Below are 27,570 nucleotides of genomic sequence, written 5' to 3' on the forward strand. Positions count from 1 at the left end.
GTGCACATGTGGTGCACATAAATGCCCTAAGGGCATGTATGTACGCCACATGGCACCTAGAAAAATGCAAAAACTTGCATTTTTCTTGAAATTTGCAAATTACCAAGGGGGTAATTAGCAATTCCTTAAAGCGAGGCCGCAATTTTTTTTCGCTTTCTGCATTGCATTTAAGGAATTACAAATTGTGATTCCTTAAATGCATTCGCAAAATAGGTAATCACAAAAATTGCGATTCCCTTTTTTGCGAATGCCTTTTGAGATGATACATCCCAAACTGCTTTTTACCATTTCCAAATGGGCCAATTCTGTGAATTGGCCCATTTGTAAATGGTAAAACGCTTGATACATCTGGCCCATGGACCCTAGAGAAGCTGAGGTCATTATTGTTGTAGACATTAGTACTACAATTCCCAGAATAGCTCTTCCCTCTCACGCATGTATTGTTGATGTTTGGAAGGGGTCCACAAGTAAGGCATTGGTGGTGAATGACCTTCATTCTACAAGGCTGGGGGGCATGGCAATCAGCAGCCTGGTCAGGTGACTCTCTGCAATGCATGCTTATTGACATTTTCAGGTGGGTGGGGGCTCGGCAGGCTTTGCATGCTAGCTACCTGGTAATCGCACTTCAGTTCATGCCTGTGTTCCCTCAGCTGTGAGAGTTCAGCACAAAAAAAGCTTGTAGGTAACTTTCTAGCCCAAGTTAAACAGCCCGCGCTTGAAACTAATAATGGGAAACCCAATTGCTCGTGAGTGCATAGAGGTCGAGGAGCCAAGCCAGACGATGAAGCGGTGCCACTTGAACCCACAGGGGGGACAGGATGCTAGATGCATACCAGAGGGTCCCAAGAGAAGTCCCAAGGTGCTTTCCCCAAATTTGAATCCAATTTTTAAACTCCTGGCTCTCAGAAACCTACCTCATTAATTATGCATGCAAAATCCAGCAGTGTCATATGAGGTACTCGCAGTACAAAGCGTGGCTTAAGGCATTGTCAGCAGCTAACCCCCCCACCCATAGTCTCTATATTTGTTTAAGGATTAACTCGAATCAAGTTCATCTTTTAATTTCTCCCATTTTAGTCAGTTTCCCAACATTAAGCAGATACTCCACCCACCTGTGGAATTCAGATGAGTTTTTGGTAACTGCATGGAATTCCCCAGAGTCAAACTCCATGTGCTCCACCCAGGGTTACTGATAACGCACTTTCCAGCATTTTGTTTTCAGTGGTGTGGATGAGGACTTGTGTTTAAAAAGTACAGCTTTCAGTAAAGTGAATTAAGATTTTAGAAAATCCTCTAAATTGTCTTAGCACAAAACGTTTGAGTTTGATTTTTGGAGTTTGTAAAACTGTTTTTAATCCATTGTTTTGCTTTTTCCAAAATTGTTCTTAGTCTGTGTTGCTACTTGTTGTGACCTAAAACTAGGCAACCATGGAGCTAGACCTAGCTAAACTCAATATGGCTGAGCATAAGGACCAGTGTAGGCTTAGGGGCCTGCCTGCTTTCAACAAGATTAGGAAGGCATTGTTGCTTAAGTCCTATAGGCTTCGGCTGTGGTAGCTGAGGAGATTTAAGTGGTGGTACGGCTGACCTTCCCAACGTCACCCAGCAGGAGGGTGATGATGAGGCCTCTTCCCTTGTTCCAGAGGTAGCTATGTGTTTCAGTTGGTGGGAGAGGGGCAGGTTTCCCTACTCAGGAACTACCTCTGTCCCTTGGAGAGAGACAGCTTGAGGCACAACTAGCTTTGATATATTTAGAGCAAAGGCAACTGGAACCAGCTCAGAAGAAGTGGGAGAAGGAGAAGGTGACAAAGAGAAATGGTGGCAGTGAAAAAGATGAAGAGATTAAGGTGTCCAGGGGTCGTGGATTTGACAACAAACTTACCAAGGATATATTACCCAAGAACACAGAGGGGGGTGACGTTGATAAGTGACTAGCAGCCTTTGAGAGGACCCTTAGAAGTATTGGGGTACACTCCTGTGAGAGTTGATTCCAGTAGCTGTGAAGGATAAGCTCCTGACCCTGAGAGGGGATGATGCATAATTATACCAGCAGATGGAGGCATGCTTAGTCAAGAGATTTGGTCTAACTCCAGAGCATTACAGGGTGAAGTTCAGAGTCCCCCAGAAAGTGAGTGCAAAGTCTTGGGTAGACTTTGTGGATGTCTCCAGTGAAGGCACTGGAAGGCTGGTTTGTTGGTAACAATGAGGGATTGTATATTTTGCTGGTGAGGGAACACATTTTTACTCATTTGCTGAAGAGAAGTTACACTAGTATCTAGTAGACTCTAAGCTGACAGACCCCAGAGAGCTGGGAAAAGCAGCTGGTCAGTGGGTGAGAACCCAGGTTTCCAATTGTTGGAAAGTGGGTTGTTGGTAGGGGCAAATATAGGTCTGCCACTGGCAATTAGGCCACTAACACATGATAGGACTCAGGATTGGTCTTAGAAAATTATTCATATGCTCAACCCTTGGTAACGTGGCTGAGAGCAGACAGGCTTGACTCCAAAGACAGGTATGTAAAGCATTTAAAAACACCAATTCAGTGAATAATTAAGACGCAACACATTATAGAAATCCAACACCAATTTATAACAATAGGAAATCTTTTTATCTTTAAAATGACGCCAAAACAACAAACATCCAATGTAGGGAACCGGAGATATGAATTTTCATAGATTTATTAAAAATAGCACTTCGGAGATGATAGCACTATATTGTGATACCTGCTCACGATAGACTGGGGCAAAGTCAAAGTTTCAGGCCATGGGCAATGGAGCCCCTCGCGGCAGGTCTCAGTTTCTACCTTCACACTTAGAAACTTTTCAGGAGCTTTTCTCCTCGAGGCCACTCGAAGCTCCCAGCCAGTCCGCATTTGGTGAGGGTTCGCCCGCTTGACTTGTGACGAGGATGGAAGGCAGGCGGCTTGGCGTTCGCGGTTGCTTCCGGTCACCTTTTCTACGAGCAGACTTAGAAAAATTTTGGGAGCTTTTTCTCGCAGGGTCTCTTGGTGTTCCTCATGTAGCCGGATCCGGGGGGGTTTACCAGCTTCAGATTTCTACTAGTCCAGATCAATCTCTGGAAGTTGGAGCGGTGAATCTTTTATCGGGACAAACCTGGTTGGCTAAGCCGGCTTGCGGTTGAAGGCAGGCGGCCTGGCTGGCCAGATTGAGTCAGTCCCTCTATGGATCTTTTTTCAAAGTTGCTCCAAAGTTCTCCAAACTTCTTGAACTTCTTCCTGAAGTTTCTCAAGGAGTCCCAAAGTGTCTCAAACTCACTCCAAGGATCTGGAAGCTCCAAGAATGGTCCTTGAAAGTTGAGGACTTAAGTTCCCACAATCCACTGGTAAAAAAAAACGTACAAATCCACTGATGGTTCTCCAAGGTGTGGATTTAGTTGGTGATGTCCCTGATGAGCTCTTTTAACCTGTAGCGTTCAAGGGGGTCCACTCTTTAGTTCTTTTCCAGCAATATAATCCACAGGGCTGTAGTTTCAGATGGTGCAGTCTTCAGAGGTCAGGACTTAGAAATCTTTGCACAGCAAAACCTCTCAACCGGGCACTTCTTGCATCAGTATGTTTCAAGCAGCAGATCTGTAGGGCTCTGCCCCTCTCAGATACTTATTCCAAGTTCTCTGGGTCAAGCAGGAGGTTACTTCTGACCAATGGGAGCAGGGTAACTCTTCCAATATGTGACCAAACCCTGTAGAGTGTGGCATTATTTTGTCACAGAGTGCATCAAATACTCCAAATCTATAATGGCTGATTTTCCAGCAAGTAGGTAAGAGCTGGCTAAACCCACCTATCGGATCGTTAATTTGCTTAGACTCTCCATCGTTAATCTGCTCATACCTTCCTTAATCCTACCATCTGCCTCATGTGGGAAGTCCAGAGTTGTAAATGAACAATAATTGTAGAACATAATTTACGGCTCCTCCCCCTGGCCTGGCATTCCTATGGAACAGCACACTGTCCTGCCAGCAGAGCTAGTTAATCCCAGGGGCTCTGTATCACCTCTTCAAGGCAGCCTGGCTAATCCACTTAACTATGACCAATCAGGGCAGATCCCTGGAAGGCTGAATTTGGACTTACAAACAGGAAAGTCTTATAACTTCTTCTATGTACACTTTAGGTGAAATTCAACAATATGATATTGTTGGACTTATTAATACCATTCTGGGAAGTCTTTGAATGGCATTTCCAGCCCTCTCCTATCAAGAGTTATTAATCAATAACTTCCTATCATGATAACCTATGTAACAGGGGGCTTGCAATGGTAAAAATGACTTGGGCCATTTTTCCAGCACCAGGACTTACAAAAACATATTTTATAAGTACTTGCCTTATATCTACAGAGGCTTCGGGGGTTCTGAATCTGTGGAAATATTGCAGATCCCCCCTCCACAGTGCTCCTAGCATAAAAGTCAAATTTGAGTAGCTGGGCCTGGTTAGGCAGAGCCCAAGGTCAGTCAGAGTCATTTACCACCAGTATCAGTCAGCAAAAAGTTAGGGGGTGCCCAGGGCACAGGATGACTTTGCAACATAGCCTCCCCCAAACGAAAGGTGATGGGTTACTAACCTACACCCTAGTAGTCCTCATCAGCTAAGTGGAAAAACATGGAAAGTCCATCTACAAACCCAGGTCTGTGTTCCACTATAAAGTCCAATCCCTGTAGGGAAATGGACCACCTTAACAGCTTGGGATTCTCCCCTCTCATCTGCATGAGCCATCTGAGAGGTCTGCGGTCAGTTTGAACATGAAAGTGAGTCCCAAACAAATATGGTCTCAACTTTTTCAGAGACCACACCACAGCAAAAGCATCTCTCTCAATGCCACTCCAACTCTGCTCTCTGGAAAGAAACCTCCTGCTAATAAAGGCAATTGGCTGATCAAGGCCCCATTCATTTAGCTGTGACAACACTGCCCCAATCCCTTGCTCTGAAGCATCTGTCTGAACCACAAATTCCTTAGTGTAGTCAGGGGCTGGTAGCACTGATGCTGAACACATGGCACCTTTCAGAGTGTCAAAAGCCTTCTGACACTCTGGGGTCCAAATCACCTTCTTGGGCCTCTTTTTGGTACTGAGTTCTGTTAGGGGCCCCACAATGGTCCCAATATTTTGAACAAACCTTCTATAGTACCCTGTCAGTCCAATGAATACCCTGACCTGAGTCTGGATAACAGGAGCTGTCCGATCCAAAATAGTTTGAATTTAACTTGGAGAGGCTGTACATGGCTCCCACCTACCAGGTGGCCCAGGTACACCACAGAACTCTGCCCTATTTGGCACTTGCTTGCCTTAGTAGTCAGGCCGTCCTGCTGCATGGCCGGAAGCACTTCCCTTCGGTGGCTTAAGTTATCCCCCAGGTAGAACTGTATACAGCTATATCATCCAGGTAATCTGCACTGCACTCTTCCAACCTAGACAAGACCCTGTTCACCAACCTCTGGAAGGTGGCAGGTGAATTCTTTAAGCCAAAGGGCATTGCCTTGAACTGATAATGTCCCTCTGATGTGGAGAATGCTGACCTCTCCTTTGCTCCATCAATGAGGGCAATCTGCCAGCAACCTGAAGTCAAATCAAATGTACTCAGGTACTTAGCAGCCCCTAACCTATCAATGAGCTCATCAACTCTAGGTATAGGGTGAGCGTCAGTCTTTGTGACTGCATTCAAACCTCTGTTGTCCACTCAGAACCTTAACTCATTGGGTCTCCCCTGAGGATTAGGTTTAGGTACCAGCACCACTGGACTTGCCCATGGACTCTCAGATTGTTCAATTACCCCCAATTCCAACATATTAGCAACCTTAGCTTTAATATTGCCTCTGACATGGTCAGACAACCTGTGCAATTTACTTTTAACAGGTAGGCTGTCACCAGTGTCAATGTGGTGCACACACCACTCAGTGATGCCTGGGTTCAGAGAGAACAGACCAGCAAACTGCTCCAGCACTTGCTTACAGTCTCTGTGCTGCTGGTCTGTCAACTTGAGAGAGAGCAAAACTTTCTCCACTGACCCATCTTGCACATTAGTGGAGAGGAGGTCGGGCACAGGCTCAGTTTCCTCCACCACACCCTCATCAGTGACCAGTAACATGGTCATGTCTGCCCTGTCATGGTGGGGTTTCAATCTATTCGCATGCAGAACCTGGTGAGTGTTCCTGGGGGTGCCAAGGTCAAATAAATAGGTATCCTCACCCTTCTTTTCTAAGATTGGATAGGGGCCACTCCATTTGTGATGGAGGGCCCTGGGTGGGAGCTACAGGCTCCAACACCCACACCAACTGTCCTGGAGTATAATCAGGCATAGTAGCCTTTTGATCATACTAGTGTTTCGTGAGCTCCTGGCTGGCTCCAGTTTCCTGTTTACCTTGTACATGTACTCTGCCATTGTAGATCTCAGGCCTACACATAGTCAAGCACATTGTTCTGAGCCACTTTATGATGCTTCTTTAAAGACTCTCTCAGTAGGCTCAATGGCCCCCTCACAGGGTGTCCAAACACCAACTCAAAGGGTCTGAAACCACACCCTTTCTGTGGCACCTCCCTGTAGGCAAACAGAGAGGAGAACATCCCATCTCCTCCTGAGTTTCTCTGACAATCCATTTGTCATGCCCATCAAGGTTTTGTTGAATCTCCGAACAAGACCATTTGCTTTTGGGTGATAGGGGGTGGTGAACTTGAGGTGGACACCACACTCTTTCCACATAGCAGTCAGATAACTGGACAGGAAGTTTTTGCCCCTATCTGACACCACCGATTTTAGAAAACCCACTCTGGTGAGCACACCAAGCAGTGCTCTGGCCACTGCAGGAGCATCAATGGTTCTAAGATGTATGGCTTCAGGGTACCTAGTAGCATGGTCAACTACCACTAAGATATACCTATTCCCTGATGCAGTAGGTGGGTCAGGGGACCAACAATGTCCATCCCCACCCTTTCAAAAGGAACGCCAACCACTGGGAGTGGTATTAGGGAAGCCTTTGTCTTGCCCCTGCCTTGCCACTGGCCTGACAGGTGACACAGGAGCTGCAAAACTCCTTTACCTTTTCAGGCAAATGGGGCCAGTAGAAATGATTCACCAATCGGTTCCATGTCTTTGTCTGTCCCAAATGTCCTGCCAATGGGATATCATGACCCAAAGTCAGAATGAACTCTCTGTAATTCGGGGGCACCATCAACCTCCTGGGGGCCCTCTCCTTGAGGTTTCTGGCCTCAGTATAAAACAGTCAATCTTGCCAGTAGAGTTTGTGAAACCCACTGTCATCCCCCTCCTCTTGCTTGGCAGCAGTCTGCCTCAAGCCTTCAAGGGTGGAACAGTCACGCTGTCCCTGACTGAACTCCTCTCTGAAGGGTCCACCTGCTCCTGTCAGTTCTGCCAAATCTGACATCTCTGGCAAGGATGGAGTCCCTCCTTCAGAGGCCAGATCCTCCCCATCAGGGTTAGATTCCTTCTGCAACTCTGGAGTTCTCTGGGCAGGCTCACCAGGCCCAGTACCCTTGTCCTTGGATTCTTGGTCCTTTGTTCCAGGCTCCAGGTGTCCAGTCATCCCCCTCCTCTTGCTTGGCAGCAGTCTGCCTCAAGCCTTCAAGGGTGGAACAGTCACGCTGTCCCTGACTGAACTCCTCTCTGAAGGGTCCACCTGCTCCTGTCAGTTCTGCCAAATCTGACATCTCTGGCAAGGATGGAGTCCCTCCTTCAGAGGCCAGATCCTCCGCATCAGGGTTAGATTCCTTCTGCAACTCTGGAGTTCTCTGGGCAGGCTCACCAGGCCCAGTACCCTTGTCCTTGGATTCTTGGCCCTTTGTTCCAGGCTCCAGGTTTCCAGTCCCTCCCTTATGGCTAGTCTGTGACCTAGACTTGTAAACAATGGGATTCTATCAATGTGAGTGGTGACTAATTTTATATGATTTTGTATATTTTCTAAACTCGTGAATACACTGCAATGTGGAAATTAGGCCTCTCTGAGGGTGGCAGAATGAGGGCACTGTGTGTTTTTAAAATACCCCTCACACACTATGAATCCCATAGTGTCATTCTCCCATCATTGGGGTCTTCCTGCCCCTCTACGGGGCGGGGCGGGCTTCAACCTACGAGTGATGCGGGAGCACTTATATTTTTTGACAATAGGCTATGTGATGTGATGAGGATAGTGGTATGTGTTAGGGACCTATTTACGTGAATGGTAGTGTAAAAAAAGTAAAAATTCCCTGGCTAGTCGAAAAAATTAATTTTAATGGCTTCGCAAGCTGGGAACATTAAAAGGGGGTTAGTAAGTAGAATTACAAGTGTGGTCTACTTTGTCGACATGACATGTTTCATAGGCAGACCCCTCCTGCCTACTCACCAGGACCTCTGTTGATCCCTACAAAAATACTCAATTCTAAACTAAATGTTAAATGCCTATGGTCCTAAAACTTAACAGCAAAAATCGGCTGCTAGGTTTTGCCTCTGGGCTTGAGTTGGCCCTTAGTGAGCCATTATCATGAAAAATGACCTAATATGGTCTCCGTGGAAAGAAAAAAGGGAGAAAAAGGGTACAGGGTTGTAGAATTACAATATGTCTAGCACAATTCATACATGGCTCATTTTTGCGTGAGTCACAATGTGGCTTAGTATCCCAAAGTATTCTCAACATTAATTATGTATATGACCTGATGAACTGCCATTCGCCATCATGGCCAAAGGGTATGAACCCTTGGAAAACTTCAACACAAAGCGTGATACACACTTCAAACACAAACACATATTCACAATCCAAACCGACCCATCTGATGGTGGGTTTTTAAACAAGCAAGGGTGTGGGCCTTGCAGTTCCAGGACATGTGTCTAGTCAAGAAAAACGTCTCACTAGCGGCGTGACAACAAAACATCCACTCATCATACTGATAAGTGGGTCATTTATCACACATGCCGGTTGATATATTATTCGTGAATAAAACGGCAAATGATGGCTTAATGCCTCCCAGACATCAGCCTAATAAGCTCCCAAATACGCCGTAGTCAAACATTCTGGTTGAAATAATGATCTTAAAAACGAGCGACAACAAATGATGGCAAATGCCTCCAAATGTGCAAGCATGCTAGAATTGATACATACATTTGAAGCGTGGTGATAGGACCTCATGAGCCTGCGTCTTAGGGTGATTAGTTGACTGGTTACTATGGAGGAAAGTTTAAACATAGTCACTCACGCTGTTATTGGGCGGCAGAATCTCACTGTCAGAGACGCACCCCTCCGCTATCACAAGACCAAGTTTTTAAAGACCCATGGTCAGTGTCTTACTTACGTGACCGCATGCCTAATCTGGCTTTATTCCATACCCTTCAGCAGCTCCATGGATGTGACTGGAGTCCTGCCTCGGCTTGTGTTCTTATACCGGAAGAAAAGCCTAGTCATGATTGCCTCTGAAAAAGACTAGAGAGCTGACCCAAAATGGCGGCGCCCATCGGGACACTGCAGGTCTATAGTCTGTCGTCTATTTTTTCTTCTCTTGATCGTGTTTTTGGGAAATTCTGCGCAGTACTTTCTAAATACATATCATTCATGCCGCATCATATTAAATTAATTTGGAAGTGATTTTTAATTTTTTATTTTAATTAGCCTGCCAGGAGGCTCCCTGAATATGATAGGCGGGCTCGGACTTTCTTAAAAGTGAAAGGTGTTATATTGAATACATGATCCATATTCCCAGCGTGGTCAGAGTCTATGCACTGTCGTTTAGAAATGGGGAGCTATTCATGGGTCCTTCCGCAAGACATGTTGCACTATGTTCGTCAATATTATGCTAAGTCTCACATTAGCCCATGTTCTTATTGTTTTTTTCTATCTGCTGAAACTATAATACGGATAGCCTAATAGTTTAAGATCTCAAGGTATCATCGTTCTCGTGTCATCATGATTACTGTTACTGTGGCATGCCACGGGGTGGGTGTATGGCGCAATCATTAATGTGGTGGATGGCCGTGCCCAACGTCAGAGTTGGCCCCATGGAATATCATCATTAAGGCCGCAGTTGTTAGTGTCCAAGCGGAACACCCACCTTTGTTCTTTCTCCAAGAGCATATGTTCCCTGGATACCTGCTCTATCACTGTCCATGAGATATCATCAGGCCTGTGTCCTTTTTCCAAAAATTGAGCCGTCAGCTTACTACTAGCTCTTTGGCATCTGATTGTGCTCTTGTGTTCCCCTATCCTGGTCTTGATTGCCCTGCTCGTCATTCCCACATATTCGAGGCGGCAGGGGCACGTGGTTGTTGGGATTTAGTTAGGTCTGACCCTTAGTCCTCTCTCTGTGCGCATGCTTTGGTCACTCCCCTTCTTTCCCTGCTCATGTGACGGTATAAAGTGAATTCAGACCGGGCGTTCTTTGCTTGGTTTCGCTACCGGTCACGTTGTCTTACCTGTTTGGGTCTTCCTTTGTACTCGCCCTTGGGATTTTGCTGCTGTGTTGAAGGATTGACAAAGGACTGTTCCGGATAGCAGAACGAGGCTTCGTTTCTGCTGCTAAGAAAACTGTTTGGTTCGGGACATTATTCAGGATTTCGGAGCGTTGGTTCCAGCGAGTGGAGATTTAACTCATCTGGGATTTTTTGTTGGTCTGTACGCGGCTGCGTGCAGAAGAAAGAAACACGCTGGAGGTTTTACTTCCGGGTATTTTCGAACCTATTCGCCTCATTGTGTGAAGTTGAGGTGCTTTTCACGGACCGGCTGTGAGTCGGTGTTTTGTTTTGCGTGTTGGGTGGCCACTCATTTTTCTGGGATTTAGGGACGGAATTAGGTATCACGTTGTGCTAAAGAAGGGGTTTTTTCAGTCCAGTGACTTTTTCCCCTGCTTTTCCATCACCTGTAAATATTCACCGTTTCGAGTATACTTTCTTCCGAAGTGGACTCCATTCAAGTCTGAAAAAATGAAGTCTCCAGTTAAGGACTGTTGAATCCCTCATCAGGTAAGAAGGGGTTGTTGTTGTATCTTGTTATGGTATGCGCAGAGAGAGAGAGAGAGGGCCGTGGGGTGATTCTCATTATCTTCCTTTCTTTTGTCTCTCTACTGCAGGGTGGGAGGCTTAGACTATCTTCACCTCAGGTGTAAGGGGAGCTGGAGACGTATCGAGTCCATTGAAGCCTTCTTCATCCCTTTGTTTCTTTTTTACCCTTCCCTCTCCCCTGGCCCAGACTGTAGGGCGTGGTGGTATATGTATCGCGGTCTGCAGTCTGTGCGGGGGTTGAGGTTTGGGAATATCGTCGCTCCTGCACCGTGGATCCAAGTGGGTGACATCTGACAGAAAACCAAGCCCACGAATAGTTGCGCTGCCCGAGCGAGGATGAATGTTGATAGGACTGATGACGAGCAGGATGAGAGGGTCCCCTCCATGCAGGAATTAATGGGTGCCATTACGGCTTTACAGACACAGTTACAGGACCTGCAACCTGCCACATTCCAGTATGACAGAGGAGCAGGAAGTAGCGCCGCTCCCCTTACTGTTAATGTTACTACTCCTACTCCGGTTCCTTTAGCAGTTCCTGAGCCCTTTTCGGGGGACTCGAATAAATACGCGGTCTTTATGAATCAATGCCATCTCCATTTTTTATGCAGACCTACAGCCTTTCCTAATGATGCCGCTAAGGTGGCTTTTGTGATTTCTTATTTAGTAGGAACAGCGGCCACGTGGGCTGTGCTTTTAGTGGAGAGTGATGACCCTGTACTGAACGACTATGATTTGTTCAAGGAATTGATGCATGGTCTTTTTGCTAAACATGCATTCATGCAAGCCAGCGACGCTGAGCTCTTGAAATTAAGACAGGGCAAACAAGACCTACTGACTTATGTGTCGAATTTCAATAGATTGGTGGCTGAGATGCATTGGCCCGCGGATAAGAGAACCTCCTTATTCCATCAAGGGTTATGTGAAGAACTCAAGGATGTGGTGTCCCAGGTGGTCAACCCTCCGTCAGATTGTGCTGAGTTTATCGATTTGGTGGTTAAACTGAATCACAGGTTATTGGAAAGGAGGGGAGAAAGAACCAGAAACTTTGTGTCGAGACCCGTGCCCATTCGCAGTGAGTTGCGTGGTACAGGGGAACAGAAATCTGCACCCGAACCGATGGAGATAGGTGGAGTAAGGGGTCCCTGGAGTGCAATAGAGAAAGAAAGGCGTCGTTCAAATAACCTTTGTTTATATTGTGGACATGGAGGACATTATGCGAGGGAATGTCCTGTGAAGCCTTCTAATGTGCCTCCTCGTAAGGCGGTGGCGTGTGTGAATAGAGATGTAGGAGAGATGGAATCTGAGGTACTCATCACCCCTTATCAGATCTCTGGAATAGTGAAGAGGGTGCCGAGACATTTCACCATCACAGTGTGTTTGGTCATTTCTGAGACCCATAGGGCTCCGGTTTCCGCATTATTGGATTCCGGTGCCACTGGGAATTTTATGGATATCAAGCTAGCGGAAAAGCTGGGTGTTCCCTGGGTCTATAAAGACCAGCCGGAGCCCGTGCGTGCCATAGATGGCACTGAATTGTCCTCTGGTACAATCACGCGGCAGACTAAACCCATGTGCATGATCTGTGACAACGGTCATTCGGAAGAAATAGGTTTTGACTTAATTGATGCACCTTCTTTTGGGGTTGTGTTGGGGGTACCGTGGTTGCAGACACATAATCCCAAGATAGACTGGATCAGGAGAACAGTGACCCTTGACACCGTACACTGTTTGCAATGTTGTTACAGGGTAGCTACGGATTGGATCACACCTTTGACCTGTGCAGTGGGAACTGGTGAAGGGAGCGAAGAGGAGATAAGGGTACCTAAACCCTATTTAGTCTTTAGTGATGTATTCGATAAGGGGAAAGCTGAAGACCTTCCCCCTCATCGCTCCTTTGACTGTAGAATTGATTTGATACCAGGTGCGTCGCTACCTTGTAGTCGGATTTATGCTCTGTCCGGCCAAGAAGAACAGCATCTTAAAGACTACATTGATGAGATGCTAGCGAAAGGTTTCATTCGCCCCTCCTCTTCGCCGGTGTCGTCGGCCATCTTCTTCATTCCAAAGAAGGAGGGTGGCCTTCGAGCCTGTGTGGACTATAGAGCGCTCAACAAGGGTACGATTAAGAACAAGTACCCTCTTCCCTTGATACCTGTGTTACTTGATCAACTGAAGCATGCGACGGTTTTTACCAAACTTGATCTCCGAGGCGCGTACCATCTCATTCGAGTTCGTGAAGGCGACGAATGGAAGACCGCCTTCCGGACCAAGTTCGGCCTTTACGAATATTGCGTTATGCCTTTTGGGCTATGTAACGCTCCGGCTGCTTTTCAGTTTTTTATTAACGAGGTGTTGAGGGAATATTTGGATTTGAGCGTCATAGTCTACATTGACGGCATCCTTGTTTTCTCTAATTCTGTCGAAGAACATGAAGTGCATGTGGGGCAGGTATTGCAGCGTCTAAAAGAACACCAGCTGTATGTACGACTAGAGAAGTGTATGTTTCACACCTCTAAGGTGGAGTTTTTGGGGTTCGTGATTTCAGCTGAGGGGATCATGATGGATCCCAAGAAGATTGAGGCTATTACATCTTGGCCGTCACCGACCTGTGTAAGAGAGATCCAAGTCTTGATTGGATTCGCCAATTTCTATCGGCGGTTCATTTCTCATTTTTCAGAGATCATAGCTCCTATGACGGTATTGTTGAGAAAGGGAGTACCTTTTGTTTGGTCGGATTATGCTCAATCTGCTTTGGATCTGTTGATCGAAAGATTCACTTCAACACCTGTTTTGGTTCACCCTGATCCGACGTTGCCTTTTTTTGTGGAGGCGGATGCCTCCTTGTGTGCTGTGGGAGGGGTGTTGTCACAGAGAGACGTGGAGAACGGATTGATGCATCCTATTGCCTTCTTCTCCAAAACCTTATTGCCTGCTGAAAGGAATTACACCGTAGCTGAGCGAGAGTTGTTGGCCATAAAGTTATCTTTTGAGGAGTGGCGTCTTCATCTGTGGGGTGCTCGGCATCCGATAACGATCTTCACGGATCATAAAAATTTAGAGTTCTTTCGCTCTGCACGGGCTTTGACCCCTCGTCAAATGCGGTGGGTTTCTTTTTTTAATGAGTATGATTTCATCATTACTTATAGGCCCGCTGCTCAGCAACTAAAGTTGGATGCTTTGTCCCGCATCCATGTGAAACAAGCTGATTTATCAATAGGGAAAGAGCGTGGTTCATTTATTGATCCAGACAGGATAGTGGGCAGTGTTTCCACTGAAGAGTTTAAGGAGCTGGTCCAACAAAGGATGGGAAAGACCGACCTTACCCCTTGGCTATCCCAACCGTTGTTCTCCTTGAGAGATGGGTTGCTGTACCATGAGGACAAAATGTTTATCCCCCCTCCCCTTCGGGAAATGGTTCTGGAATGGTGCCACTCATCCTCTTTAGTTGGGCACCCTGGCATGAATAAAACTAAGGAGTTTTGCTTGCGGTGGTTTCGGTGGGAGTCAGTGGGTCAAGATGTGCAGTCTTATGTAGCGGCCTGTCCTGTGTGTGCCATAAACAAACCAACCCATGCTAAGCCTTCCGGATTATTGCATCCTTTGCCAGTACCTACTGCACCCTGGCAGACCATAAGTATGGATTTTGTTACCGATCTACCGGAAGAGTCAGGATTTACTGCCATATTGGTTGTAGTGGACTCATTCACAAAGATGGCGCATTCTGTGCCTCTAGCTAAGTTGCCCATGGCAAGGGAATTGGCTTTGATTTTCGTGTCTTCTGTGGTACGATTGCATGGGTTGCCTTTGGCGATTGTGTCCGATAGGGGGGCTCAGTTTATTTCCCATTTCTGGTCCGAGTTGAGCACTGCTCTACGGATGGAATTGTGTTTGTCATCCGCATATCATCCACAATCGGATGGTCAGACAGAGCGTACCAATCAGACCATGGAACAGTATTTGAGGTGTCTTGTAACATCATTGTCGTGCAGTTGGGTCATGGCTCTTCCATTAGCTGAATTCGCGTACAACAACAGTGTGCATTCAGCTGTTGGATTGACTCCTTTTTTTTGTTCTATGGGGTTTCATCCTAGGGATATCCCTATTCAACCCTCGGGCCAGGTGCCTGCTGTGACCTCTTTGGGTCTTACATTGGGTTAGATATGGAACAAGGCAAAAGAACATCTAGAAAGGGCCAAGGAGGACATGAAGAAACAGGCAGATAGAAACAGAACTCCAGCTCCTTGTTACCAGGTAGGGGATAAGGTGTGGCTTTCCACACGGAATCTGAGATTGGGTGGCTCCCGTAAATTGCAGCCCAGATACGTGGGCCCTTTTCCTATTGTTAAACTGGTGAATCCTGTGGCCATGAAGTTGGGGTTACCAGATGAGTATGGAGTCCATCCTGTTTTCCATACCTCCCTCTTGAAACCGTATCATGACACCACTCAGGTTTTGCCCCCCCTATCCGTATAGTGGTAGGTGATGAAAGGGAGTTTGAGATTAATGCCATCCTGGATTCCAGAAGACGGGGCGGGAGACTCATGTATTTGATTGATTGGAAAGGCTATCCCCCTGAGGACCGTTCTTGGGAGGCGGCAAGTGGGGTTCATGCCCCGAGGTTGGTGAGGCTGTTTCATCTACAACACCCTTCGAAGCCCCGTCCGGTGGGGAGGCCTTTGCGGGGGGGTGCTGTTGGGATTTAGTTAGGTCTGACCCTTAGTCCTCTCTCTGTGCACATGCTTTGGTCACTCCCCTTCTTTCCCTGCTCATGTGACGGTATAAAGTGAATTCAGACCGGGCGTTCTTTGCTTGGTTTCGCTACCGGTCACGTTGTTTTACCTGTTTGGGTCTTCCTTTGTACTCGCCCTTGGGATTTTGCTGCTGTGTTGAAGGATTGACAAAGGACTGTTCCGGATAGCAGAACGAGGCTTCGTTCCTGCTGCTAAGAAAACTGTTTGGTTCGGGACATTATTCAGGATTTCGGAGCGTTGGTTCCAGCGAGTGGAGATTTAACTCATCTGGGATTTTTTGTTGGTCTGTACGCGGCTGCGTGCAGAAGAAAGAAACACGCTGGAAGTTTTACTTCCGGGTATTTTCGAACCTATTCGCCTCATTGTGTGAAGTTGAGGTGCTTTTCACGGACCGGCTGTGAGTCGGTGTTTTGTTTTGCGTGTTGGGTGGCCACTCATTTTTCGGGGATTTAGGGACGGAATTAGGTATCACGTTGTGCTAAAGAAGGGGTTTTTTCAGTCCATTGACTTTTTCCCCTGCTTTTCCATCACCTGTAAATATTCACCGTTTCGAGTATACTTTCTTCCGAAGTGGACTCCATTCAAGTCTGAAAAAACGAAGTCTCCAGTTAAGGACTGTTGAATCCCTCATCAGGTAAGAAGGGGTTGTTGTTGTATCTTGTTATGGTATGCGCAGAGAGAGAGAGAGGGCCGTGGGGTGATTCTCATTATCTTCCTTTCTTTTGTCTCTCTACTGCAGGGTGGGAGGCTTAGACTATCTTCACCTCAGATGTAAGGGGAGCTGGAGACGTATCGAGTCCATTGAAGCCTTCTTCATCCCTTTGTTTCTTTTTTACCCTTCCCTCTCCCCTGGCCCAGACTGTAGGGCGTGGTGGTATATGTATCGCGGACTGCAGTCTGTGCGGGGGTCGAGGTTTGTGAATATCGTCGCTCCTGCAGCGTGGATCCAAGTGGGTGACATCTGACAATGATGAGGTACACTACGTTGCAACTGTTGCACGTTGTGAAGTTTCGCTGTTCCGAGGTAGATCCATTTCTAAAAACCAGGTTGTTGGACTTCTTTGTCAGGCAACATACTTTACATTGACCACATGGATGGTGGCCTTTCACAAAGTTAGTGTCCCGTCCTTGGTTATTGTTGTTGGTCTTTGGTCTAGTGTGTACAAGGATGTCCCGTATGCTCCTCCCCCTCCTGTGGGAGAACATAGGTTTAGGTAACTGGAGTCCCCCACTGTTTAGAATACTCCAATATTTGTTGATGACTTTCAAAACCCTGTCTGAGCAGGTATTGAATGTGGTAATGCATATTGGTCTCTGTTCCTCTTCTTTGGGTGTCTTTTCTTCCAGGAGGCTCTCCCTGCAATTATTCCGTGCCCTCTTACATGCCTAATTTATTATCCTTTCTGGATATTGGCGGACTGCTAGTTTCTTCTTCAGATCCTTTGATTGGACCTTGAAACTCTCAATTTCCGTGCAATTCCGTCTTAGACGGAGGAATTGTCCGTAGGGCAGATTATCTCGGAGATGTTTGGGGTGGAAACTCTGATACAAGAGGAGGCAGTTCCTGGCTGTACTTTTGAAATGTGTTGTCGTCATTAGCCTTCCATCTCTTGGGAAGATGTTCAGGTCAAGGAATACCAGACTGGTTCTGGAGACTGTGCTGGTGAACTTGAGAAATTCACCTTGAAAGTTCAACCATGTCAGGAATTGTTTTGATGTATCCTCATCCCCATCTCAAATGATCAGAATATCGTCGATATATCTCTTCCAGACTTTTATCCTTTGTCTGAATGGGTTATTGGGGTGTAGGATCCTCCTGGTTTCCAAATTGTGTACGTAAAGACCAGCTATGCTGGGAGCAAATGTGCTCCCCATGCTGGTCCCATGTTTTTGTAAGTACAGAGTCCCATCATATTCGAAGAAATTCTCCTTCAAGGCGAGGGAGAAGCACTCCATCACGATGTTCCTTGGTGTTTGATATTCCCAGTCGTCATCAAATAGGACGTCTTCAATGATACTGAGCGTCTCATTGTGGGGGAGACTCGTATAGAGACTCTCCACATCACAACTGATCATTAGTTGGCAATTTGCATCAAAGGGGAGGTCTTCCAGCAAATTCAGTACATCCTTAGTATCCCTGAGGTATGTACTAGTGCATTGCACCATCAGGCGTAAGAAAGCATCTGCAAATTTTGAGATCGGTTCCAACACAGAACCGATGCCAGACACAATCGGTCGTCCTGGAGGGTTATCCAGTCGTTTGTGTATCTTGGGTAACGTATATAGGTATGGTGTCCTTGGCTTTTTTTGACACAGGAAATCACCTTCCTTCTTTGTTATCCAGCTGTGAGCCAGTGCTTCTTCCACCATGGTGTATGACCGTCGCTCCCCCTTTGTCCGCTGGTTTTATCCTTGGTGAGGTTTTCCAAAACATCCCCAAGGATGAACGAGAAGCCTTACATGAACTGAGCAACAACCCCGACTTGATAATAAAACCAGCGGACAAAGGGGGAGCGAAGGTCATACAGAGCAAATTACAATACAATAATGAATGCGTGAGATTGCTTCAGGACCAAAGAAATTATGAAATACTCAGGACTGATCCAACCGAGAGGATCCAAGTAAAAATCAACACCATGGTGGAAGAAGCACTGGCCCACATCTGGATAACAAAGAAGGAAGGTGATTTCCTGTGTCAAAAAAACCCAAGGACACCATACCTATATACGTTAACCAAGATACACAAACAACTGGATAACCCTCCAGGACGACCGACTGTGTCTGGCATCGGTTCTGTGTTGGAACCGATCTCAAAATTTGCAGATGCTTTCTTACGCCCGATGGTGCAACGCACTAGTACATACCTTAGGGATACTAAGGATGTACTGAATTTGCTGGAAGACCTCCCCTTTGATCCAAATTGCCAACTAATGATCAGTTGTGATGTGGAGAGTCTCTATACGAGTCTCCCCCACAATGAGACGCTCAGTATCATTGAAGACGTCCTATTTGATGACGACTGGGAATATCAAACACCAAGGAACATCGTGATGGAGTGCTGCTCCCAAGCCTTGAAGGAGAATTTCTTCGAATATGACGGGACTCTGTACTTACAAAAACATGGGACCAGCATGGGGAGCACATTTGCTCCCAGCATAGCTAGTCTTTACGTACACAATTTGGAAACCAGGAGGATCCTACACCCCAATAACCCATTCAGACAAAGGATAAAAGTCTGGAAGAGATACATCGACGATATTCTGATCATTTGGGATGGGGATGAGGATACATCAAAACAATTCCTGACATGGTTGAACTTTCAAGACAAATTTATCAAGTTCACCAGCACGGTCTCCAGAACCAGTCTGGTGTTCCTTGACCTGAACATCTTCCCAAGAGATGGAAGGCTAATGACGACAACACATTTCAAAAGTACAGCCAGGAACTGCCTCCTCTTGTATCAGAGTTTCCACCCCAAACATCTCCGAGATAATCTGCCCTACGGACAATTCCTCCGTCTAAGACGGAATTGCATGGAAATTGAGAGTTTCAAGGTCCAATCAAAGGATCTGAAGAAGAAACTAGCAGTCCGCCAATATCCAGAAAGGATAATAAATCAGGCATGTAAGAGGGCACGGAATAATTGCAGGGAGAGCCTCCTGGAAGAAAAGACACCCAAAGAAGAGGAACAGAGACCCATATGCATTACCACATTCAATACCTGCTCAGACAGGGTTTCGAAAGTCATCAACAAACATTGGAGTATTCTAAATAGTGGGGGACTCCAGTTACCTAAACCTATGTTCTCCAACAGGAGGGGGAGGAGCATACGGGACATCCTTGTACACACTAGAACAAAGACCAACAACAATAACCAAGGACGGGACACTAACTTTGTGAAAGGCCACCATCCATGTGGTCAATGTAAAGTATGTTGCATGACAAAGAAGACCGACAACCTGGGTTTTAGAAATGGATCTACCTGGGAACAGCAAAACTTCACAACGTGCAACAGTTGCAACGTAGTGTACCTCATCACGTGCCCCTGCCGCCTCGAATATGTGGGAATGACGAGCAGGGCAATCAAGACCAGGATAGGGGAACACAAGAGCACAATCAGATGCCAAAGAGCTAGTAGTAAGCTGACGGCTCACTTTTTGGAAAAAGGACACAGGCCTGATGATATCTCATGGACAGTGATAGAGCAGGTATCCAGGGAACATATGCTCTTGGAGAAAGAACAAAGGTGGGTGTTCCGCTTGGACACTAACAACTGCGGCCTTAATGATGATATTCCATGGGGCCAACTCTGACGTTGGGCACGGCCATCCACCACATTAATGATTGCGCCATACACCCACCCCGTGGCATGCCACAGTAACAGTAATCATGATGACACGAGAACGATGATACCTTGAGATCTTAAACTATTAGGCTATCCGTATTATAGTTTCAGCAGATAGAAAAAAACAATAAGAACATGGGCTAATGTGAGACTTAGCATAATATAGACGAACATAGTGCAACATTTCTTGTGGAAGGACCCATGAATAGCTCCCCATTTCTCAAAGACAGTGCATAGACTCTGACCACGCTGGGAATATGGATCATGCATTCAATATAACACATTTCACTTTTAAGAAAGTCCGAGCCCGCCTATCATATTCAGGGAGCCTCCTGGCAGGCTAATTAAAATAAAAAAATTAAAATCACTTCCAAATTAATTTAATATGTTGCAGCATGAATGATATGTATTTAGAAAGTACTGTACTATAGACCAGCAGTGTCCCGATGGGCGCCGCCATTTTGGGTCAGCTCTCTAGTCTTTTTTCAGAGGCAATCATGACTAGGCTTTTCTTCCGGTATAAGAACACAAGCTGAGGCAGGACTCCGGTCACATCCACGGAGCTGTTGAAGGGTATGGAATAAAGCCAGATTAGGCATGCGGTCACGTAAGTGAGACCCTGACCATGGGTCTTTAAAAACTTGGTCTTGTGATAGCGGAGGGGTGCGTCTCTGACAGTGAGATTCTGCCGCCCAATAATAGCGTGAGTGACTATGTTTAAACTTTCCTCCATAGTAACCAGTCAACTAATCACCCTAAGACGCAGGCTCATGAGGTCCTATCACCACGCTTCAAATGTATGTATCAATTCTAGCATGCTTGCACATTTGGAGGCATTTGCCATAATTTGTTGTCGCTCGTTTTTACGATCATTATTTCAACCAGCATGTTTGACTACGGCGCATTTGGGAGCTTATTAGGCTGATGTCTGGGAGGCATTAAGCCATCATTTGCCGTTTTATTCACGAATAATATATCAACCGGCATGTGTGATAAATGATCCACTTATCAGTATGATGAGTGGATGTTTTGTTGTCACGCCGCTAGTGAGACGTTTTTCTTGACTAGACACTTGTCCTGGAACTGCAAGGCCCACACACTTGCTTGTTTAAAAACCCACCATCAGATGGGTCGTTTTGGATTGTGAATATGTGTTTGTGTTTGAAGTGTGTATCACGCTTTGTGTTGAAGTTTTCCAAGGGTTCATACCCTTTGGCCATGATGGCGAATGGCAGTTCATCAGGTCATATACATAATTAATGTTGAGAATACTTTGGGATAGTAAGTCACATTGTGACTCACGCAAAAATGAGCCATGTATGAATTGTGCGAGACATATTGTAATTCTACAACCATGTACCCTTTTTCTCCCTTTTTTCTTTCCACAGAGACCATATTAGGTCATTTTTCATGATAATGCCTCACTAAGGGCCAACTCAAGCCCAGAGGCAAAACCTAGCAGCCGATTTTTGCTGTTTAGTTTTAGGACCATAGGCATTTAACATTTAGTTTAGAATTGAGTATTTTTGTAGGGATCAATAGAGGTCCTGATGAGTAGGCAGGAAGGGTCTGCCTATGAAACATGTCATGTCGACAAAGTAGACCACACTTGTAATTCTATTTACTAACCCCCTTTTAATGTTCCCAGATTGCGAAGCCATTAAAATGAATTTTTTCGACTAGCCAGGGAATTTTTAATTTTTTGTACACTACCATTCACGTAAATAGGTCGCTACACTCCCTAACACATACCACTATCCTCATCACATCACATAGCCTATTGTCAAAAAATATAAGTGCTCCCGCGTCACTCGTAGGTTGAAGCACGCCCCGCCCCGTAGAGGGACGGGAAGACCCCAATGATGGGAGAATGACACTATGGGATTCATAGTGTGTGAGGGGTATTTTAAAAACACACAGTGCCCTCATTCTGCCACCCGCAGAGAGGCCTAATTTTCACATTGCAGTGTATTCACGAGTTTAGAAAATATTCAAAATCATATAAAATTAGTCACCACTCACATTGATAGAATCCCATTGTTTACAAGTCTCGTTCAGGAGGGTGATTCTATCATCTCCTCTACTACACTTCCCCAATTGATTTGTTAGTCTGTGACCTAGCTGCAGCACATATTCACTCAGGGAGCTCCAATATTTCCTCTAAATAAATTAATAAATAATAAAAATAATAATAAATAAAATAATTTCCCTGCTAATAAAGAGTCCTCTTTCCACCTCTGACCACACTGAGGCTTCAAGATCATTGTCCAGTAAACACTGGACTGGGAGCACCTTTGACCAGCTACCGCAGCCACGGCTCGTGCAGGGGGTTACACCGGGCGGTGACGTCAGGCAGAGGAGGGGCAGGGTGGGGGGTTGTAAAATGCGGGATATGAACGATGTCAGGTAAGTACCAAAAAAAATTTGATTTCGTTACCCGCGCTGCATCGCCAAATGTGATGCATCGCGCACAACGAAATTCGGTTTTTTTTCCGGTACTTACCTGACATCGTCTATATCCCACATTTTACAACCCCCCACCCTGCCCCTCCTCTGCCTGACATCACCGCCCTGTATAATGCCCTGCACGAGCTGTGACTGAGCTACCGTTATAGGGCCCTGTCACACCTCCCCATTCAAAATCCACCACAGCCATAGGATGGAGTTTGGTAGTGCTGTCTGCATAAGCCACCTGGTGAAACTCACCAGGTAACAACCTCACTGGAGGTACCAGTTCATCCCAGACCAAAGTTACACTAGGCTGAGTGTCTCTGATAGCCTCAACTTCAGTCCCATTCACTTTAGGCCTCTTCCTGTACTTGTCAATGTTTGGAGGTAAGGTAGCAAGGCTGGCAATATTCACCCCACCCAGGGACATTAAGGTCGCTTCCACCACCTGACTACCCCTCTCTAGGGCACCACTCTCCACCCCTACACTGACACTAACATTCCTTGTGGATGGCCCTTTAGGGGAGAGCTTCTTGGTGCAGACAGATTCTCCCTGCTTATGCCCTGGCTGGTTACAGTCAAAGCAGTTATCCACCTTTGAGGGATCAAAGAACCTACCAGGCTTTCCCTGAAACCCCCTCCCTGTGAATTTGGATTGTCTTGCCCCCCCTCCTTGTGCAGGTTGTGTGTGTCTTTGGAGGACTCCTTAGGTTTTTGACCTTCATTTCCTTGGGCTTTTCATTGGGAAGGTGTGGTAAATAAATAATTAAATACCGGTACTATTTTTCAGGATACTCATACAAATAGATAGCTCAATAAATAAGAGTCAAGATTCGAGGTAGCTGGAGTTTACAGGTTTTAATACAGCATAAAGGACAGGAACAGGGCAACCTGCACGGGAATAGGATGGCAGGGCCTGGCAGGGGGGCCCGACAGCTGCCGGGCAGGATCTGGGATGAGCGCGCTAACTTTTAATAACAGTGTACAACATATATATACTAAAACAATTGCATTGCGGTACATACAGTAGGCGTAGCAGTGGGCGGGGTTTGTAGCAGTCGCGAAAGATAAGGCATAAAGTAGGTGTAACAAGAGGCGTGTACATAGACATGTGATGTAAACGTAACAGAATATGTCATAAATGGGACGGAAACATGGAGGGGGCTACCTAAGGAGCCGGGACCTCTGACCTAGTGGTGCGCGCAAGCTGGCAATGACGTGTTACTAGGAGGAACTGGGGGCTATGTCTTCTGTGCTAGAAGAGGAGACTAAAGTCTGGAGAGTCAGAGCGACATGTACCTAAACATTATCTAGTATCTGATGTTTAGAGAACATGTTGATAGAATCCAAAAGTTATCAGGGCAAAGGCTAACAGACTCTAAGACTGGTGCATGCATTATTCTACATGTAGTGCGTGTTGAGGAATATTAAATGACCATTAATACAGTATTTCTCTTACATGGAGACGTAAAGGCTAGACGATGACTGAAACTATTGATGCGATTCAGTAGCTTAGGAATGCAGAGAAGGAGAGCTGGACTGATAACTAGAATCATAACATACTCTTGGCAGACTGGCAGGCAGAGCCAGGCCGAGCCGGGCACTGTGAGGCAGGAAGTAAGTGAAGGGTCAGGGATACAGGTGGGGGCTGTATCGCTCCTCAGCGAGGGTTCAGGAGACAGGAGCTGAATCTGGTGTCCGGGCCCTTTTGAGGCCTAGAAACGGGGACTTTTACTGAATTAACGTGCACACTGTGAAACGTGGCAACATAGGTTTACATAGGCCTAATACTCGTAGCTTTCACGAGAACTGGAAACTGGCATACTAGAGTTGGACACAACTAGAATTGCGTCTTTAATCGATCATAAGGGAATACATATGCATATTGATCATGCACATATAACATAAGATGGGGAACACGTAGGGACACAGAACATGGCGAAATTTACTTTTCCACATTCCCTCCTTGTCACTACGTTTCCATCAGGAAACATCAATATTCATGATACCATCTATCATTTCATACAGTATCATTTGCTCGTCTCGAATTGTCTTGGAACGGGACTTAGGACTAGGACGAAGACTTGGAATACAGGATGTAGCACAAATGCCGCAAATCGCAGGGCCACATTGTAAACAGAGGCAGCAACTGAAAATGATCATTACTGCTATACCTAGGAATGACAATACTTTCCATCCCCAGGCAGAAATTATACTCCAGAGCCAACCGGACCATGTCCAGGTGCCTGGATTCTGGTGTAACTGATGGGCAATTTTATGAAGTCTGGTTATAGCTGAATAAACAGACGGCGCGTTATTAGGAATGAAAATGCAGCAACTAGATCCGATGACTCTACATGCTCCTCCTCTATCGGCCAGTATGACGTCAAGAACGAGACGTTTTTGGAGCACAACAAATCTCATAGCAGATTGCTCTTCGGTTAAGTTACCTAGAGCAGAAGTAGTCTCATTCACTACTGCTTCAAGGGTTCTGGTTAACCTACGGATTAGCTTACTGTTCTGGACAGGGCCTATAAAGAAGAAGAATCCTTTATTAAAATCTTGATACTGTTCTAGAGTAGTTTCAGTTTGATCGACAATCGGGGACTCGATCTCCCTTCTATGTCTAATGTGTACTAGATGTGTGTTTCTATGATAATCAGATGGGGCTAGGAAAACTGGTGGCAGCAGGAAGGCAATGTAACAGGTTCCATCCCAATCGAGGGGCAGACGAACATATGCGGTCTGACCACAAACAAAATATGAATGACGTGAGGCTTTGAAAATAGATTTCCCACTGTCACTATACTTGACAATAGTAGCGCAATCACTATGTCCTACATGTGCGGAACCATTCTTTCTGACACATAATTCGCATTTGACTGGTAGTACTGAAATTGCAAGTAAATCTGGAGTAGTATCAGACTGAACATTTAGGACCATAAAGTTCGAAGAATAATTACCTAAATCATATACTTCATTTTCTAGATCTAACCCGGTCCTATGGGAAAGACCTTGCTTGTCTGGAAAACATGTACTGTTCAGAAGGGACATATCAGTTGAGGATGACGTTAACGTGGACCATGCTCCACACGAACCATTATGTGAAAATGGATAAGGAAAGAGTGGCAGAACTCCCTTCGGTGTCTGGAAAGGGGGGAGTCGACCACACACCCAACAATTAGTGGCATTGCTGGTCTGGTGTGAATAATGTAACATCCTGATAAATGTATTGTTTCGCATAGCAAGACGATAGGATAACTCGTGAGGAGGCAGATCACTGAATGTGTGCTCTACTGTAGCATTAGAAAACTTATTTACATGAGAAATTTGAAAACATAAATGCAATGCATAACTTGTGCAGGTAACCATCAAACTCAAAAATAGAAGAAAACATAAAATAACGATACATCTGATAGAGTTTTGACTAACTCTCTCACTATGGGGGTCTATCTCATACATGTCAGAAACCTGTCTAACCGCTTCACCCGAGGGGGACTTAGACAATTAAACTGGCTGACTTATTTTACTAGACCGGAGCTTTAATTTATACTCCTGCTGCGGAGTTCTTTCTAACAGGGGAACCTTTAGTTCTGGGTTTGAATGAATGTCTGATTTAGAGTCTGGTTTCAGGCAGTCTTTAGAAAAGGAAATGTCTGTAGAAATGTCATTAAAAGTCTTGTTTCGGAGTCCGTGAAATTTCTTGACATGAGACAGATGGACCCAACCCTTACGGCCTTCCAGCTTCACGGCCGTGCGGGTGGTCAGAAGGACTAGTTTCGGCTCTTTCCAGCGAGGCTCCAGCGGACTTGAACGATCAAAATTCCGGACGAGAACCAAACATCCTGGAACGATTTCATGCGGTTTCACCTCGGTATTGTCTGGAAATGCGGCGGCAACCTGTGAACGACAAGAGTGTAGGGCAGACATCAAGGAAGCTAGGTAATCTGTCAGCATATTACTGGAAACATCTGTAATACTTCGGGGTCTAGGTGTACCCCACATATTCGGGGGGCGGCCGAATACGACCTCATACGGGGACAGACCTGATCTGGAATGTGCGACCATGCGCATATAAAACAGAGCGACCGGCAGAGCTACTAGCCAGTCTACACCTTTCTCTTTACAGACTTTGGCGATGCGGATTTTCAGGGTCTGATTATGTCTCTCTACGAGACCTGCTGCTTCAGGATGGCGTACACAATGAAACTTCCACTGGTACCATAACAGAAGGGAAACATGCTTCATGAGTTCAGATGAGAATGGCTGGCCGTTGTCTGAATACACGACCCTAGGGAGTCCATAACGAGGGAAAAATTCAGGAACCAGCTGCTTGGCAGTGGTCGCGGCTGTGTAATCTGGGACTGGATATGCCTCTGTCCATCTGGACAAAGCGCATACAACTACAAGGACATACTTGAAACCTCGACATCGCTCCATCTGAATATAATCCATTTGGAGGACTTCAAAAGGGTGGTCAGGAGGCTGGAATCCCCCTTGTTCCACCGGGACACTTTTACCTGGATTGAACTGACAACATATCATACAGGTACGGACTTTCTGCTTGGCTGCAGCTCGTAAATGCTTGTTGAACCAAAGGTTCTGGATACTGTCTAACATGGCTTTTTCTCCTAAATGTGCAGGACTATGTGCGGTATTAATAATGACTTGAACCATTGAGTCGGGGAGAAACCATGTGGCTTTTCCCTTCGTCAACCATCCCTGATCTGTCTGGACCCCTCCTTGTTCAGACCATTTCTTGATTTCATCGGGAGTAGCATGTAACTGGATATCTATGACATCTTGAGTAGGGTCCTTAACTGTCATACATGTAGTCTGATCTGGAGTGTGTGTCAGTGTCATGTTAACTGAAATGTCTGGAGTCTGGGCTGTAAGCTTGGCTGTTCGGTCTGCTAGATCATTACCTTGGGAAATAATGTCAGTGACTTTCGTATGTGCCTTGCACTTCATGATAGCGATAGCTGTCGGTAAATGTATTGCATCTAACAGAGCTTGAATGAGGAGACCATGCTGAATCT

General features: G+C 45.9%; 1 gene segment (V, D, J or C); it reads left to right on the plus strand.

Annotated features, from left to right (window-relative positions):
* The window catches only part of LOC144755687 (immunoglobulin alpha-2 heavy chain-like), a 1,801,746-nt gene that overhangs the window by 113,524 nt on the left and 1,660,652 nt on the right, over positions 1-27,570 (plus strand).

This window comes from Lissotriton helveticus, chromosome 5_1, assembly GCF_964261635.1.
Source record: "Lissotriton helveticus chromosome 5_1, aLisHel1.1, whole genome shotgun sequence".
NCBI lineage: Eukaryota > Metazoa > Chordata > Amphibia > Caudata > Salamandridae > Lissotriton > Lissotriton helveticus.